The sequence below is a fragment of the Bufo bufo genome, chromosome 4, assembly GCF_905171765.1.
Source record: "Bufo bufo chromosome 4, aBufBuf1.1, whole genome shotgun sequence".
NCBI classification, from domain to species: Eukaryota; Metazoa; Chordata; class Amphibia; order Anura; family Bufonidae; genus Bufo; species Bufo bufo.
In genome coordinates, this window is record NC_053392.1 from 596077751 (window position 1) to 596094747 (window position 16997).

The window sequence follows — 16997 nt, forward strand, 5'->3', positions numbered from 1 at the left end:
CCTTGGCAGATTAAAGGATGTGGTGTTTAAACCCTCTGATAAGGGGGGCAACATCGTGGTATGGCCTCATAGCCTCTATGAACAAGAGGCCCAGAGACAACTGAGGGAGAGAGAAAGTTACAAGAAGCTGACGTTTAATCCATTACAATCATTTGAGAGCAGCCTTTGTGAGATCCTAGGGAAAGCGGTTGAAAACCAAACAATATCAAAGACCCTATATGATGCCTTAATTGTGAAGGAACCTGTGGTACCTACTTTATACCTATTACCCAAAATTCACAAGAATGCCAAAATACCACCTGGAAGGCCTATCATTTCAGGAAGGGGAAGCCTGACAGAGAAGGTGGGACGGTATTTAGACTCCAAATTAAAAAACATAGTAGTCAGTCTTCCTTCGTATATTAAGGATACAACAGATTTCCTAAGGAAGATCGATGGCATCCATCTTGGGGATGACACATTTATGGTGACCTGTGACGTTGAGTCACTATATACTAGCATCAGGCACCAGGATGGAATCCAAGCAGTGGATTTCTTTCTCACACAGGAAAATTTGGACGCCGATAGGAGAGGGTTCCTTTTGGAGCTTCTGTCTTTTGTTCTGACGCACAACTTCTTCTCCTTTGGAGGGTCCTTCTACCTGCAGCTCCAGGGCACTGCGATGGGGGCGCCTTGTGCGCCGTCATACGCAAATTTGTTCCTGGGGCTGTGGGAGAGGGACCTTTTCCTGTCAGATCGATGCATGTTGATGGACCACGCCATTTTTTGGGCGCGGTACATCGACGATGTATTTTTGATCTGGCAGGGAAGTGTGGGGAAGTTAGAAGAATTTTTTGGGGTATTGAATCATAACTGTAGGAACATCAAATTGACATACAAACACAGTAGGGAATCCATTGAGTTTTTGGATGTGCAGTTGGAAAGAGGCATTGATGGCTGTATAGTGACAAATATATTCAGGAAACCAACAGCAGTGAATTCTTATTTACATGCATCTTCATCACACCCCCCACAGATGATTAATTCAATCCCGATTGGACAATTTCTACGGGCTCGGAGAATATGCTAGACGGATGAAATATTTGAACGGCAAGCTGATGAATTAAAACAGAGATTCACCAGTCGTGGATACAGTCAGTGTGCAATTAAGAAGGCCTACAGGAGAACAAAGATATGCTCCAGGCAGGATCTACTGTTCTCAGGGGAACAATGGGCCAGTGACAACAAGACACAATTCATCACAGGGTACCATGGAAGATGGATTGAGATGAAAGACATCTTGAGAAGATCGTGGCCTGTCCTGTTGACTGATCCTATTCTGGCGAAATATATAGCGCCATATCCAATGATAACGGCCAGACGATCGAAAAATTTGAAAGATCATCTTGTACGCAGTTTATTTGTAAAACAAAATCAGCCCCTGTTCCCAGGAATAGGAAAGCCCAAATTGGGCTTTGTCCCATGTGGAAAATGTATAGCATGTCCAAACATGGAAAGAGCGACCTCCTTTGATGATTCGACCAATGCGAAAACTTTCAAAATAACACAATGTCTCACATGCACAAGTACAGCAGTCGTGTATTACGCGAAATGTTCATGCCCAAAGATTTACGTGGGTTTGACCACAAGAGAACTAAAAGTGAGAGTACGGGAACACGTTAGAGATATAATGGCAGCAACTAATGAAAAAGAACTGGGTAATTTAAAACCAGTGGCGAGGCATTTCAAGTTATATCACGACTGCAACCCTGTGCATTTGAAAGTACGGGCGATTGACTGTGTCATGAAAAATATCAGAGGTGGCAATATAACAAAAAGATTGAAGCAACTTGAATGTAAGTGGATTTGGAAGTTAAATACACTGCATCCAAATAGCTTGAATGAGACCACTGGTTTCTCCTCATATTTATAGGATCATGGGGTTCACATGGGTCTCCACACCCAAAAAGGTTTTTTTTGCGGTTTTTAACATTATGTTTTAATTATTTCTAACCCCCTTACCTTTTAGGGTCATCACTGGTTTGGTCTATGACTGCCACCTTATAATCTTCTCACTTCGCACGGTCAATGACCCTGCGATCTGAGGGATATAATAATACATCTACAAATGCACCACGGGATAGAAATGTGTGGGTACCTGGGTACATTTGCAGAGTATGTAATGGTAATGGGCTGGCCAATATGAAATACCAGTCTTGCCTTCTTTTCCTTCCCAACCCTTTCCCCCTTCCCTTTCCCTCCTACCCACATTCTTCCCCTTCCCTATTCCCTCTTCTTGTGTACACGGTATTCACTTCAATGTGTCACTAACATAAATGATGTTTTCAGTAACATTTTTCTTCCTTCACTATGAAGCATTCAATGGATCGCATCACACATAATGTTTGCGATGTGTCCACTGAATTTGGGATTTGAATTCGGGAGAGATATAAACAAACGCCACTATTTGGGGTAGTGGAATTGATTTAGCATATTCACATATTCACTTAATTTGTTTTTTAGCACACATGTATCCAAAATGACTTGCCTAGATCATAGAATGGTAAGCGGCACGCATTATACCCAGAAATGTATTAATCACAAATGAATTTGATAAAATTGCTAATTGAATAAGTATGCAATTGCTGTATTTAATTAATCATGTGGTTTGAGAACCTGGAATTTGAATATATATGGGGTCTACCATTTTGCGGTATAGGCCCGTTAGACCTGTATATAATACACAAAATTTTATTATTGGTTTTGTTCACAGTCATATATGTAATTGGTTTTTAATTAAGCAATTATATGCGTCTTTGCACATGTTTGAATTGTATGGAATATGTGCGGCATGCACATTCTTATTCACCGATCACATGACCTAACTATTTGTGTATGTCTAATTCTTTGAATTTCCTCCACATCTAATGAAGGTGGCCGCCTTTCTATCCTTTCTCTGCTTCTTCCATATCTATGTAGTCCCCCCCTCCCCTTTCCCATACATATATCCAGTGTGGTGATGTGACTGTTTTACAATAATTCTGAGATGCGCATTAGTATACCAGGATGAGGTCACGAACCCGCGACATCTATGTGCGCGGTTACGTGACATCATCCTTATCACATGATCGCGCTAAGATCAGGTGATCCAGTGAGGTCACATGGTCCTCCAGACGCCGGCGTGAAATGTCATAGGTCACTTCTGTCGCGGCGGCGATGACGGACAAACCTAGTAACGAACGGTGCGCATTGATTGGTCGGCAGCTGTATATAACCCATGTCCCCCAGTGATGACGCTACCCCCAGACGAAGGTACGCCGAAACACGCGTTGGGGTTGGCGCCATCCTGGAGGAGACACAGTATGGGTAAATGTCCAGTGTTCTTTATATTTATGAATTGTTTGCATGTGCACTTTATTGAATGATACAATCATGATGGACCATAATGGACTTATATCCACTGTATGTTTCCTCCAGTGATGTCGTTTTTTATCTCCTGCACTATTCTCTTTTAATCATGTCTGTAATGCATTTGTGATTTTTTGTAATAAAGTATTGATTCAGTATAAGCGGTCTGGCATGCTCTATGTAGGTTATATGTATTATGATGGCTGCCATAGGCTTAAGCAGTTACTTTTATAAGTAATCATCCCATGGTTGGGGTATATATCGGATATTTTAAGCACATAAAAGGCCTGGAGTTGATTTGAGGTGTGGTGCTTGCATTTTGAAGATTTTGCTGAGTAGTAAACATGCGGTCAAAGAAGCTCTCTTAATGCAGGTAAAAACATCCGAAAAATTGTTACACTATTAGGAGTGGCAGGCAGGTATTTTCCTCCCAACATGGGCGGCTGGGCTGAATTCCAGCCAGGCGAGGTTAAATACCAGACCGGAGTTTAGGTGCCGGTCCAGGATTTGGCAGCACCTGGCTGTCCTTTAAATATGCAGCTCGGCTCAGAATCAAGGTCTCTGTCTTGGGCTGAGAGCCGCATGTGGGGAAACAGGCCCCCTAAAGCCTGTTGTGGACGCTGAGGGTCCCCTTGAAGCAAGGAAATGATAATACCAACCCTCTGTGGGTCAGGGCCGGAGGAGTGGGGTCGTAGTCGAAAATAAAGTTTACAGCTTTCCTTGAAAGCTAAAAAACTTCGGCGGTCACCCGAAAACCGATTGGCTAATTTAATGTAAGGTTCCACCTGAACGGTGGCGGGAGCAAGAATAGGGGGAGTTCGGACGGTCTCCTGAACTTGTTTTCTCTCCCCAAGTTCCTGTACTATTTGAGCAAGACCCTGCACATGTTCAGTGAGGCTCTGTATAGGGTCCATGCTGAATTTGGGCCTGTGATTCTGTCACGGGAATCAAGATAGAGCGGAGGTGCACCCCCTGAGCTGCCACCTGGTCCCCTGTCCCTGCCTACTTGCACCACCCGCCCTAGGTGATGGAGCGCAACTGGGTGACAGTCCCTAACCTAATAAGTGCAAGCAGAGAGAAAGAGACAGCAGGGAAGAGGACAGCCACTGAGAAGTTACAATAAGCGGACAAGAGGTAGAACAAAAATGGAAGGCGAGGCGGGTCAACTAGCCGAGGTCAGTCCAGGAGGTCACGTCAGTACAAGGGAAGAGGCAAAGACAAATCCGTAAACAAGCCGAGGTCAAAATGCGAGAGGTAGCGTCAAGGTACAGGGAGCAGGCAGAAGAGGTGTCAAGAGGCGGATCGAGGTTCAATTCCAGAGGTAGCTTAATAACAATAAAGTACACACCCTATAGGACGAAAATCACAGGCAAACTGTAGCCAGCAGGCCGCCTGTATTTGTAGTGGGGAGTGAGGTGTGCTTGGTTTTAACGTAACTTTATTCTTTCATGAGTTATTTACAAGTTTCTGACCACTTATAAAATGTGTTCAATGTGCTGCCCATTGTGTTGGATTGTCAATGCAACCCTCTTCTCCCACTCTTCACACACTGATAGCAACACCGCAGGAGAAATGCTAGCACAGGCTTCCAGTATCCGTAGTTTCAGGTGCTGCACATCTCGTATCTTCAGCCGGAATAGACGATTTCCTTCAGATGATACGAGATGTGCAGCACCTGAAACTACGGATACTGGAAGCCTGTGCTAGCATTTCTCCTGCGGTGTTGCTATCAGTGTGTGAAGAGTGGGAGAAGAGGGTTGCATTGACAATCCAACACAATGGGCAGCACATTGAACACATTTTATAAGTGGTCAGAAACTTGTAAATAACTCATGAAAGAATAAAGTTACGTTAAAACCAAGCACACCATTGTTTTTCTTGTGAATATCCCAATAAGTTTGATGTGTCACATGACCCTCTTCTTATTGAAAAAACAAAAGTTGGATTCAAAATGGCCGCCATGGTCACCACCCATCTTGAAAAGTTTCCCCCCTCACATATACTAATGTGCCACAAACAGGAAGTTAATATCACCAACCATTCCCATTTTATTAAGGTGTATCCATATAAATGGCCCACCCTGTAGATTATACTCAGATATACCCAGGTTATACCAGCATAGTATATACTAGGGTTTTACCGATATTATCGGCCGACATTCAGGATTTTTAACGTAATCGGTATCGGCATCTATTTGGCCGATATTCCCTGTGTCTCCCTCCCCCCTGTGCCGCTGCCACCAATGAGAGGAGGGAGGACAAGAGGAGGGGAGGGGCGGGAGCTGGCTGCAGAATCACATAGCCGGCTCCCAACCTCTATGACAAGCAGCTGCAATCTGCTGTAGTTAACCCCTCAGGTGCCGCACCTGAGAAGTTAACTGCTGCGGATCACAGCTAACGCTCATAGAGGTCAGGAGCCGGCTATGTGATTCTGCAGCCAGCTCCCGCCTCCTGTATATGAATTAATGAGAGAGTTATCTTCATTGGTGGCGCAGTGCGCCCCCCACCCAAGCCCCCCAGTATTAATCATTGGTGGCAGTGGCCACAGGGTCCCCTCTCCCCTCCTCCTCAGTGGCAATTCCAATCGGAGCCCCAGCAGTGTAAGCCTGGGGCTCCGATCAGTTACCATGGCACCCAGGACGCTATTGAAACACAGGGCAACAGGGACAGTGTGAGGTCTTATTCACCCTGATAGAGATCTATCAGGGTAAATAGGACAAGGGTTCTAGTTCCTAAGGGGGCCAATAGTAAAAAAAAAAAAAAAAAAAAGTAAAAAATAAAATAAATAATAAAAAAACAAAAAACAAAAAATTAATTATAAATGAAAAAGAAAGATTTACAAAAAAAAAAAATACACGTTAACAATAAACATTCATTTTCAGCAGATTTGTGTAGGAATTTAAAAAAATAATTCAAAAATGAAAATTCACAGAATATCGGTATAAATTATCGGCTATCGGCCTGAAAGTTCACAGATTATCGGTATCGTTATCGGCCCTAAAAAATCTATATCGGTCGATCCCTAGTATATACTATAATACACAGGAAGATGACTATGTATATACCTGCGCTGTACATATAGATTATACTCAGATAGACCCAGGTTATACCAGCACAGTATATACTATAATACACAGGAGGATGACTATGTATACACCTGTACATATAGATTATACTCAGATAGACCCAGGTTATACCAGCATAGTACACTGCTCAAAAAAATAAAGGGAACACTTAAACAACACAATGTAACTCCAAGTCAATCACACTTCTGTGAAATCAAACTGTCCACTTAGGAAGCAACACTGAGTGACAATCAATTTCACATGCTGTTGTGCAAATGGGATAGACAACAGGTGGAAATCATAGGCAATTAGCAAGACACCCCCAATAAAGGAGTGGTTCTGCAGGTGCTAACCACAGACCACTTCTCAATTCCTATGCTTCCTGGCTGATGTTTTGGTTACTTTTGAATGCTGGTGGTGCCTTCACTCTAGTGGTAGCATGAGACGGAGTCTACAACCCACACAAGTGGCTCAGGTAGTGCAGCTTATCCAGGATGGCACATCAATGCGAGCTGTGGCAAAAAGGTTTGCTGTGTCTGTCAGCGTAGTGTCCAGAGCATGGAGGCGCTACCAGGAGACAGGCCAGTACATCAGGAGACGTGGAGGAGGCCGTAGGAGGGCAACAACCCAGCAGCAGGACCGCTACCTCCACCTTTGTGCAAGGAGGAACAGGAGGAGCACTGCCAGAGCCCTGCAAAATGACCTCCAGCAGGCCACAAATGTGCATGTGTCTGCTCAAACGGTCAGAAACAGACTCCATGAGGGTGATATGAGGGCCCGACGTCCACAGGTGGGGGTTGTGCTTACAGCCCAACACCGTGCAGGACGTTTGGCATTTGCCAGAGAACACCAAGATTGTCAAATTCGCCAATGGCGCCCTGTGCTCTTCACAGATGAAAGCAGGTTCACACTGAGCACATGTGACAGAGTCTGGAGACGCCGTGGAGAACGTTCTGCTGCCTGCAACATCCTCCAGCATGACCGGTTTGGTATTGGGTCAGTAATGGTGTGGGGTGGCATTTCTTTGGAGGGCCGCACAGCCCTCCATGTGCTCGCCAGAGGTAGCCTGACTGCCATTAGGTACAGAGATGAGATCCTCAGACCCCTTGTGAGACCATATGCTGGTGCGGTTGGCCCTGGGTTCCTCCTAATGTAAGACAATGCTAGACCTCATGTGGCTGGAGTGTGTCAGCAGTTCCTGCAAGACGAAGGCATTGATGCTATGGACTGGCCCGCCCGTTCCCCAGACCTGAATCCAATTGAGCACATCTGGGACATCATGTCTCGCTCTATCCACCAACGTCACGTTGCACCACAGACTGTCCAGGAGTTGGCAGATGCTTTGGTCCAGGTCTGGGAGGAGATCCCTCAGGAGACCATCCGCCACCTCATCAGGAGCATGCACAGGCGTTGTAGGGAGGTCATACAGGCACGTGGAGGCCACACACACTACTGAGCCTCATTTTGACTTGTTTTAAGGACATTACATCAAAGTTGGATCAGCCTGTAGTGTGTTTTTCCACTTTAATTTTGAGTGTGACTACAAACCTAGACCTCCATGGGTTAAAAAAAAATTGATTTGCATTTTTTTATTTTTATGGTTCAATTTGTTTTTATTGAAAACCATGTAAGCTTAGACATATGTAACATATGAAAGTTTCTGAATTACATATCATATCAGCGTACAGATATAAAGTCAACAATCATCAATACCAGATGAAAGGAAGGAGGGGAGGAGGACAAGACAAGGGGTCAGGGGGGGAGGGAAGGTAGTGTACTAGTAGTCCAGACAAGATTTTCCTGCAGCAGAGCTACATAGAGTAAGTTAAGTAATAGAACCTGAGGTTAACCAACCCGAAAAACCAGCCGAAGCACGGAACTGATACCAGGTTTCCCATTGTTTAGCGTGTGCTACGCCAGAACTCTGGTCTTCGGCACCCAACTCTTCCAGGCGCGCCAGAGAATCCAAAGCTCTAACCCAAGTCACTCTTAGGAGACTTTCTGTTGAGCGCCAAACTCGAGGAATTATTTGGCGCATTGCTATGATAAAGAATCTGAGGATGCCTTTCCTGACCACCTTAATTCTGCCCGAGTATACTGAAAGAAGAGCTAACTGAGGAGATATAGGTGTACGGACTTTGTGTAGATGGTCATAAAGCGAGAAAACATTGCGCCATAGTGTTGCTACACCTGGACACTCCAACCAAATGTGTATCATAGTGCCTCTAGATTTCAAACACCTCCAGCAAGTGTCCGAAACAGCGGGGTAAAATTGGCTGAGCTTGACCGGGGTCCTATACCACCTAGACCAGATCTTATAATTGAGTTCCTGGATCTTACAGGAGATCGAGGACTTATGAGTGAATAGAAGAGATCTCTTCCATTGATCAGGCGTTAGGGTGTATCCCAACTCAGATTCCCATGATTGCATAATTTTCTTAGCCGGAACAGTGAATTCTTCCGTGTCATCCCTGATCTCTCCCGAGTTCAGAATGGGATATATAAGAGATATAGAATGCCCGGGAGCAGAAGTAGCTAGGCATAGTTTCTCAAAGTCAGATAAGGAGGATTGTAGTTGTGTGCCGGGTGACAGAGATCCAGTCAAACTGCGCAGTTGTAAGTAGTGGAACCATCGCCCTGGTGAGTCTGGTATAAGATGTCATAGGTCTTTAAGATCCTTAATCCCTCTGACAGAATATATGTCTTTGACCCTGATCTGGGGCTTGGAGTGTAACCCGAGAGATGGTAGAGCTGACAGTGTGGAAGGCATCAGCGGATGACCAGATATGTTTGTGAGTGGGCCAGGGATCGTGGCCAATCGAGCCGTGGAGGCAAACCTAGTCCATATATCTACTAAGGAAGATAAGAAAGGCGATAGCCTTTGGATGGGTATATGGGTCAGAGTGCCTGTCGGGAACCAGAAAATGCCTGGAATTAGACCAGGGGCTAGAGCGTGTTCTAATTCGACCCATAGCTTTCTCTCAAGATTGTGGGTGAGGTCAATCACGCAATTGGCAACTGCCGCTCTGTAGTATGATAGCAAGTCAGGCAAACCCGTCCCCCCGTGTTCCTTGGATCTAATCATAAGATTGTAGCTCAGTCTGGCCTTGGACCTACCCCAAATAAAGCGGGAAGCAAGTTTCCTTAGTCGTGCAAAATAAGAGGCTGGGATCCGACAGGGGATTGTCTGGAATAAATATAGGAGTCTGGGTAGAACGTCCATTTTTAAAGGTGTTTATTCTACCGAACCAGAAGACATTTAAGGCTGACCAAGAACGCAGGTTATTTTCAATGGTGTGGAGTATAGGCAGGTAATTGAGCTTGAACAGGTGGGAAGTATCAGAAGAGATGTAAGTTCCCAGGTGTTTAAGCTTATTTGGGTCCCATTTAAAAGAGAATGAGTCCTTAAGTGTGGTGACCTCACTGAGAGGGAGGGTGACATTTAAAAGTTCTGATTTTTTGATATTGACTTTAAAGTTGGACAATGCCCCAAAAATCTGAAATTCCTTCAGGACTGAGGGGAGTCCAATTCTAGGTGATGTTAAGTATAACAGGAGATCGTCGGCAAACAGTGCTAGTTTGTGTTCTACGTTGCCAATGTGAATGCCTTTTATTGCGTCATTGGCTCGCAGGGCATTAGCTAAGGATTCCATAACAAGAATGTAAAGAAACGGGGAGAGGGGGCATCCCTGTCGCGTTCCATTTGAGATAGGGAAGGGATCCGACAGAGTACCATTGACACGAACCCGAGCAGTAGGGCCAGAGTATAAGGCCATGATTCTATTAATCATCTTGGGACCTACCCCAATATGTGTCAAGGTCCTTTCCAGGAAGTGCCAACTGACCCTGTCGAAGGCCTTCTCTGCATCCACCAAGAGCAGGCACATAGGGATCTTTAGTTGTTTAGCTTTAGAGATCAGGCTTATAGACTTAATGGTGTTGTCGCGGGCCTCACGTCCTGGAACGAATCCTACCTGCTCTCTATGAATACAATTTGGAATGTGGGGGTGTAATCTTAAGGCTAGCATTTTGGCAAATATTTTCAAGTCGATATTAAGGAGGGAAATGGGCCTATAATTGGAGCAAAGGGAATGGTCTTTGTCCGGTTTGGGGATAACTGTAATATGGGCCTGTAAGGTTTGAGATGGGAAAGGGCTTGTGGCGGATATAGAATTGAATGCATCTAGAAGTATGGGGGCTAGGTCATCCGTGAAGTATTTGTAAAAACGTGCGGTCAACCCGTCTGGGCCGGGACTCTTCCCATTTTTGAGATCTTTGAGGACAGACAGAAGCTCTGGTGAGGAGAAATCTTCCTCCATACTAGCAGATGCATCATCCGGAAGATTTGAAGGGCCAAATTGGGAGAGGTAACTTTGTATGTCGTGGGATGACGGTCTCGGGACAGATGTGTAATCTAAGTTGTATAGGTCCGAGTAGAATGACCGGAACTCACGTGCAATTTCAAGCGGGGCATGTATCTGACCTTTACAACCTACATTCAACAAGGGGATATGTGTGAGAGGAATACGCGGATGTAAAGCTTTCGCCAGCCATTTACCACACTTATCACCAAACTCATAGTAACCTCGTTTAACTTTGTCTCTCAAACAGAGATTTTTGGTCTAAACATTTTAATATCTGCTGTCGAATGGAGGAGAGTTCGGCTTTAAGGGAATCTGAAGCAGAGGTTTTATTAATGGCTTCTTTAGCGTCAAGCTCTGTGAAAAGTGTAGTTAACTTGTGTGCCCTTTCTCTTTTGAGCTGGGACCCGTGGGATAGAAAGACGCCTCTGACAACACATTTGAGTGCTTCCCATTTTAGAGGTGGAGCAGTAGCATCCGACCGATGGTCAGTGATAAAGTCAGCAATGGTTTTCTTCACATCTGTAGTACACACAGCGTCATTTAAGAGATTATCATTTAATCTCCAGGTGAATGTGCGGGGGAGTGTGTGGGTTGGGGACAGTAGTCCAAATACTGGAGCATGATTTGACCATATCATAGAATCGATCGAGCATCAAGGTCCAAGAAGCTCTGCGATACGAAGAGATGGTCCAATCTGCTGTATGTGTTGTGGGCAGCGGAATAATAGCTGTAATCTCTGGCACCCGGATGCAAGACCCTCCAGAGGTCGACCAACCTGAGGGATGTAAGTGCTGTTCTGAACTGACGCAACGCAGAGGGAGAGATCGTGGACTTACCCACCGAAGAATCAAGCTCGGGATTCATGGTCATGTTAAAGTCACCGCCCAAGATAATACGGGAACCCTCGGCGAAGCCAGCCAATCTTCTTAGTAGTTTGGTTCCAAAGGAAGCCTGGCCCTGGTTAGGAAAGTACACATTAGCAACAGTGAATATGTGATCATTAAGTGCGAGCTTAAGAAATATATAGCGCCCCTTAGTGTCAATGTCAGAGGCTAAGACCTTGGGTTGGAAGGCTTTATGGAAGGCTATGGCAACTCCACCTGCTTTTTTTTCTGGATGTGGGCTATGGAACCAGGTAGGGTAGTACCTGTTCCTACAATTGGGAATGGATGAGACCTTAAAATGGGTTTCCTGAATCATCGCTATTATGATCCTTTTCTTATGAAATCGGTATAAGATTTGGCTGCGCTTTTCGGGTTTGTTAAAGCCCCTGGCATTGAAGGAACTAAACGACAATAATCCTGCCATGGAGGATGGAAGGGGTAAGGGTAACGGGTGAGTGGCTAGACTATACGTAAGGGGAAAAACAGGAGGAAAATGGAGAACAAACAAACAATACAGTGAGGGAACACTGGGATGTCAGTGAACAGATAATGAAAATCTGAGAAGTAACAGGAACCATACAATCGGTTCAACGGTCACTAAGTAATGACTATTCGTCATATACAACACTCAGTAGGTGTTGTAGTACCTAGTGGGGGTAAGAGAAGAAAAAGGCATTGCGGCTGCCTGGCTTGTCTCCGGGTAAGCAGTGAAGCAAGTAGTAATAACAGGTCACAATCAAACTATCAGAACATTAGGTAGAACAGTAGGAATATTCTAATGGGCCTGTGCAACAAGGCCGCTTCAGAGAGAAAGTTATGTCGCTTGCAACTAGAGGCTGGAGCCTCTTGATAATTAGACAGTTCAGTCCTTAGAGGAGCGAGAGCTTCTAGGCGGTCTCTGTTGTTTTGGGATCGCCGTCTGCCAAGGGTCTCTGCGTGGCGTAGGTATCATCTCTCGTTGTCTGGGCCAATCAGGAAGGCTGACAGATGGTAAGTTGAAAGTGTCCAGTAACTTCTGGAGGTCAGTGATGGTCTTAAAAGTAGCAGACTTCCCATCTTTTCTGGCAAAGAGCTGAAAGGGATAGCCCCAGCGGTATATAATATCATTGTCCTTAAGGAGGATCAATAAAGGTTTAAGGGCTTTTCGTAACATGAGTGTACGTCTAGCTAGATCTGGCAAGATGAGCACACCAGGGTAATCTGGGAGACTTGGCGACACACTTCTAGAGGCTTTAAGGATCGCTTCCTTCTCTCTAAAGAAATGAATCCTGCATACTATGTCGCGCGTGCGAGCGGGATCTGAAAGTTTCGGACCCAGTGTTCTGTGGATTCTGTCGATCTCGACCGGTGTATCTGAATTTTTGTTTAGTAGCTTGACAAAGAGACCTTGAGCACAACGCTCCAGGTCCTGAGGGAGAACAGATTTTGGGACTCCCCTTACGCGGGGATTATTTCTCCTGTGTCTGTTCTCAATGTCATCAAGTTGACTTAATATGTCCTGGATCTGATCTGTATGATATTGCAGGATCTGCTGATGAGACTCCAGTGACTGGAGGGTCTGTTCTTGAATGGCTTCCATATCCTCCACTCTATGACCCACTTGCTTGAGGTCTGATTGTAGGGCAGCCATATCTTGCTTGTGTGACGCTTCCAGCTTGGAAAAGAGAGCATTCAGCTCGTTTTTTGTAGGCAGAGCTTTAAGATGGACCTTCCAGTCCCACTCCTCCTCCGGTGAGGACGGTGTCACCTGCACATCAATGCTTGGACGCCCCGAGGAGCGATGCGATTGGGGTGAGGAGCTAGGTGAGGAGTGCCTGCTGTCCGCCATGGCGGGTGAGGATGGGGTCGCTGAGGACGGGGTATGGACCGCACCTGCATATGACTGAATACTCGGCGCAACCGGCGGTGAGCGGCTAGGGTCAGGAGACGTTGCTGTGGATGCGTCCGCCATCTTGTGAAGCATGGATGTCTTGGCGCCATTCACCGGCTGAGAGCTGGAGGCCAGGAAGCGTTCCATGGCGCCGGAGACTCTGTCCACTGGTGCCGAAGTGGACGAGGTTCTCTTCCTCCTGTTTTTCATGAGGGTAGGCAAGTCCGTTATGTCCTAGAATCTAGATAACTGCCGGAGATAGTCAGGAGCTCTGAGTGCGCGCTGCTCACTCGGCCATTGGCAAGCTCCGCCCCCCCCCCCATTTTTATTTTTTTTTATTATTATTTAATTAATTCAGATCTAGGATGTGCTATTTTTGTGTTCCCTTTATTTTTTTGAGCAGTGTATATACTATAATACACAGGAAGATGACTATGTATATACCTGTACATATAGATTACACTCAGATAGACCCAGGTTATACCAGCATAGTCTATACTATAATACACAGGAAGATGACTATGTATATACCTGTACATATAGATTACACTCAGATATACCCAGGTTATACCAGCATAGTTTATACTATAATACACAGGAGGATGACTATGTATATACCTGTACATATAGATTACACTCAGATAGACCCAGGTTATACCAGCATAGTATATACTATAATACACAGGAGGATGACTATGTATATACCTGTACATATAGATTACACTCAGATATACCCAGGTTATACCAGCATAGTATATACTATAATACACAGGAGGATGACTATGTATATACCTGTACATATAGATTACACTCAGATATACCCAGGTTATACCAGCACAGTATATACTATAATACACAGGAGGATGACTATGTATATACCTGTACATATAGATTACACTCAGATAGACCCAGGTTATACCAGCACAGTATATACTATAATACACAGGAGGATGACTATGTATATACCTGTACATATAGATTACACTCAGATATACCCAGGTTATACCAGCATAGTATATACTATAATACACAGGAGGATGACTATGTATATACCTGTACATATAGATTACACTCAGATATACCCAGGTTATACCAGCATAGTATATACTATAATACACAGGAGGATGACTATGTATATACCTGTACATATAGATTACACTCAGATAGACCCAGGTTATACCAGCATAGTATATACTATAATACACAGGAGGATGACTATGTATATACCTGTACATATAGATTATACTCAGATAGACCCAGGTTATACCAGCATAGTATATACTATAATACACAGGAGGATGACTATGTATATACCTGTACATATAGATTACACTCAGATATACCCAGGTTATACCAGCACAGTATATACTATAATACACAGGAGGATGACTATGTATATAACTGTACATATAGATTACACTCAGATAGACCCAGGTTATACCAGCATAGTATATACTATAATACACAGGAGGATGACTATGTATACACCTGTACATATAGATTACACTCAGATAGACCCAGGTTATACCAGCACAGTATATACTATAATACACAGGAGGATGACTATGTATATACCTGTACATATAGATTACACTCAGATAGACCCAGGTTATACCAGCACAGTATATACTATAATACACAGGAGGATGACTATGTATATACCTGTACATATAGATTATACTCATATAGACCCAGGTTATACCAGCATAGTATATACTATAATACACAGGAGGATGACTATGTATATACCTGTACATATAGATTACACTCAGATATACCCAGGTTATACCAGCACAGTATATACTATAATACACAGGAGGATGACTATGTATATACCTGTACATATAGATTACACTCAGATAGACCCAGGTTATACCAGCACAGTATATACTATAATACACAGGAGGATGACTATGTATATACCTGTACATATAGATTACACTCAGATAGACCCAGGTTATACCAGCATAGTCTATACTATAATACACAGGAAGATGACTATGTATATACCTGTACATATAGATTACACTCAGATAGACCCAGGTGCTGCTCCTGTCCCTTAGTCAGTCCCTGGGCTAGCCTAGTGCCTAGTGGGCTGAGTGCTGGCGGAGGCTGACTGTGCCTGGCCGAGAGAGCTGGCGGTGAAGGGGTTAATGCCCCCTCTGCCCCAGTAATCCTGACAGACACTGGCGGTGACTACACACCTACCTGCCCTGCTGGACACAACATGTACCCACCTAGAATGTATGGGCTTCTGAGAGGATGGAGCCCCGCCCCCAAGTTGTTCTAGAAACTAATGTTCTCCACAAAACCTCCCTGACTGTAAACCTGTCCCTAATCCTGACCCGCACAGGAGACCGCACAGAACACGGAGAGGACGCCCCGCCCCCAGCACACAGGACACTTACCTGATCGTTACCTCCAGGTAGTGACTAGAACGGAGTTGCTAGAAGGTCTGTGACGTCACTGGTCACATGGTCCCTCGTGGTCACATGACCAAATGTGGGAAGTGCTGACAATAAACACCTGTTCTGTCAGAAAACCTCACCTCGTCAGGTTCCCTTACCCCACGTGACTTCCCAGACTGCAGGATCTTGTGGAAGGGGGAGGGGCTGTGTGTGCCCGGATGTGGTGCAGTCCTGGAGTACACAGAGCTTCATGGGGAGCGGGGGAGGGGCGGCATATGGAGCTCATATATGAGGGGCAGGGGGAGCACTCAGGGGCAGTGGGGGTCATGGAGTGGAGTCTGGTGCAATCACAGGGGGTTACAGTACAGAGCCAGCTGTAATCTGGGGGCTGTGAGGGTGCAGATCATGGGGGAGGGTTGTTATAGGGTATAAATCTGTGGGATGTGAGGGTGCAGGATGGGGTGTAAATCTGTGAGGGGGGCATGTGGTGTATTCTGGGGACATAAGGCGTTGGGGAGAGCTATGGGTAGCGGGCACAGATGGCGACCTGTTCGGGGGGCAGTGACGGCGACCTGTTCGGGGGGCAGTGACGGCGACCTGTTCGGGGGGCGGTGATGGCGACCTGTTCGGGGGGGGAGTACTGTCTGTACCTTGGGAACAGTTCGCTGGAGGGGCTCGAGCAGCAGTCGGTGGGTGCAGGGTGCAGACAATGGTCTGTAGATCTGATGTCCGGTCTGTGGGAGAGAAGGGGCACATGGGGAGAACTGTGTGTTCTGTAGGACACCTGATCAGACACTAGTACTGGGGGAGCAGTCTAGCCAGAGGGGGTGTCCGGGGTGCAGTCCCTGGTCTTGGGGCATATGGGGTCAGCAGGGGGTATTGGGTGGGAGCCATTAAGATCATAAGAGCAAGAGTGAGGTCACATGTAGGGGAGTCCAGGCTCTGTGGGGGCAGTGTGTGGGGGGGATGGGTCAGTGGGGATCTCGTGCTGCTGTCTGTGGGAAAGGGGGGCATGACGAG

The 16997-nt window shown here is 45.5% G+C and overlaps 1 protein-coding gene across 12 annotated transcripts in view; it reads right to left on the reverse strand.

Moving 5' to 3' along the window:
* LOC120999536 (zinc finger protein OZF-like) overlaps nt 1–16997 on the reverse strand; it is a 2085412-nt gene that overhangs the window by 617755 nt on the left and 1450660 nt on the right. The gene's annotated exons all lie outside the window — the stretch shown is intronic.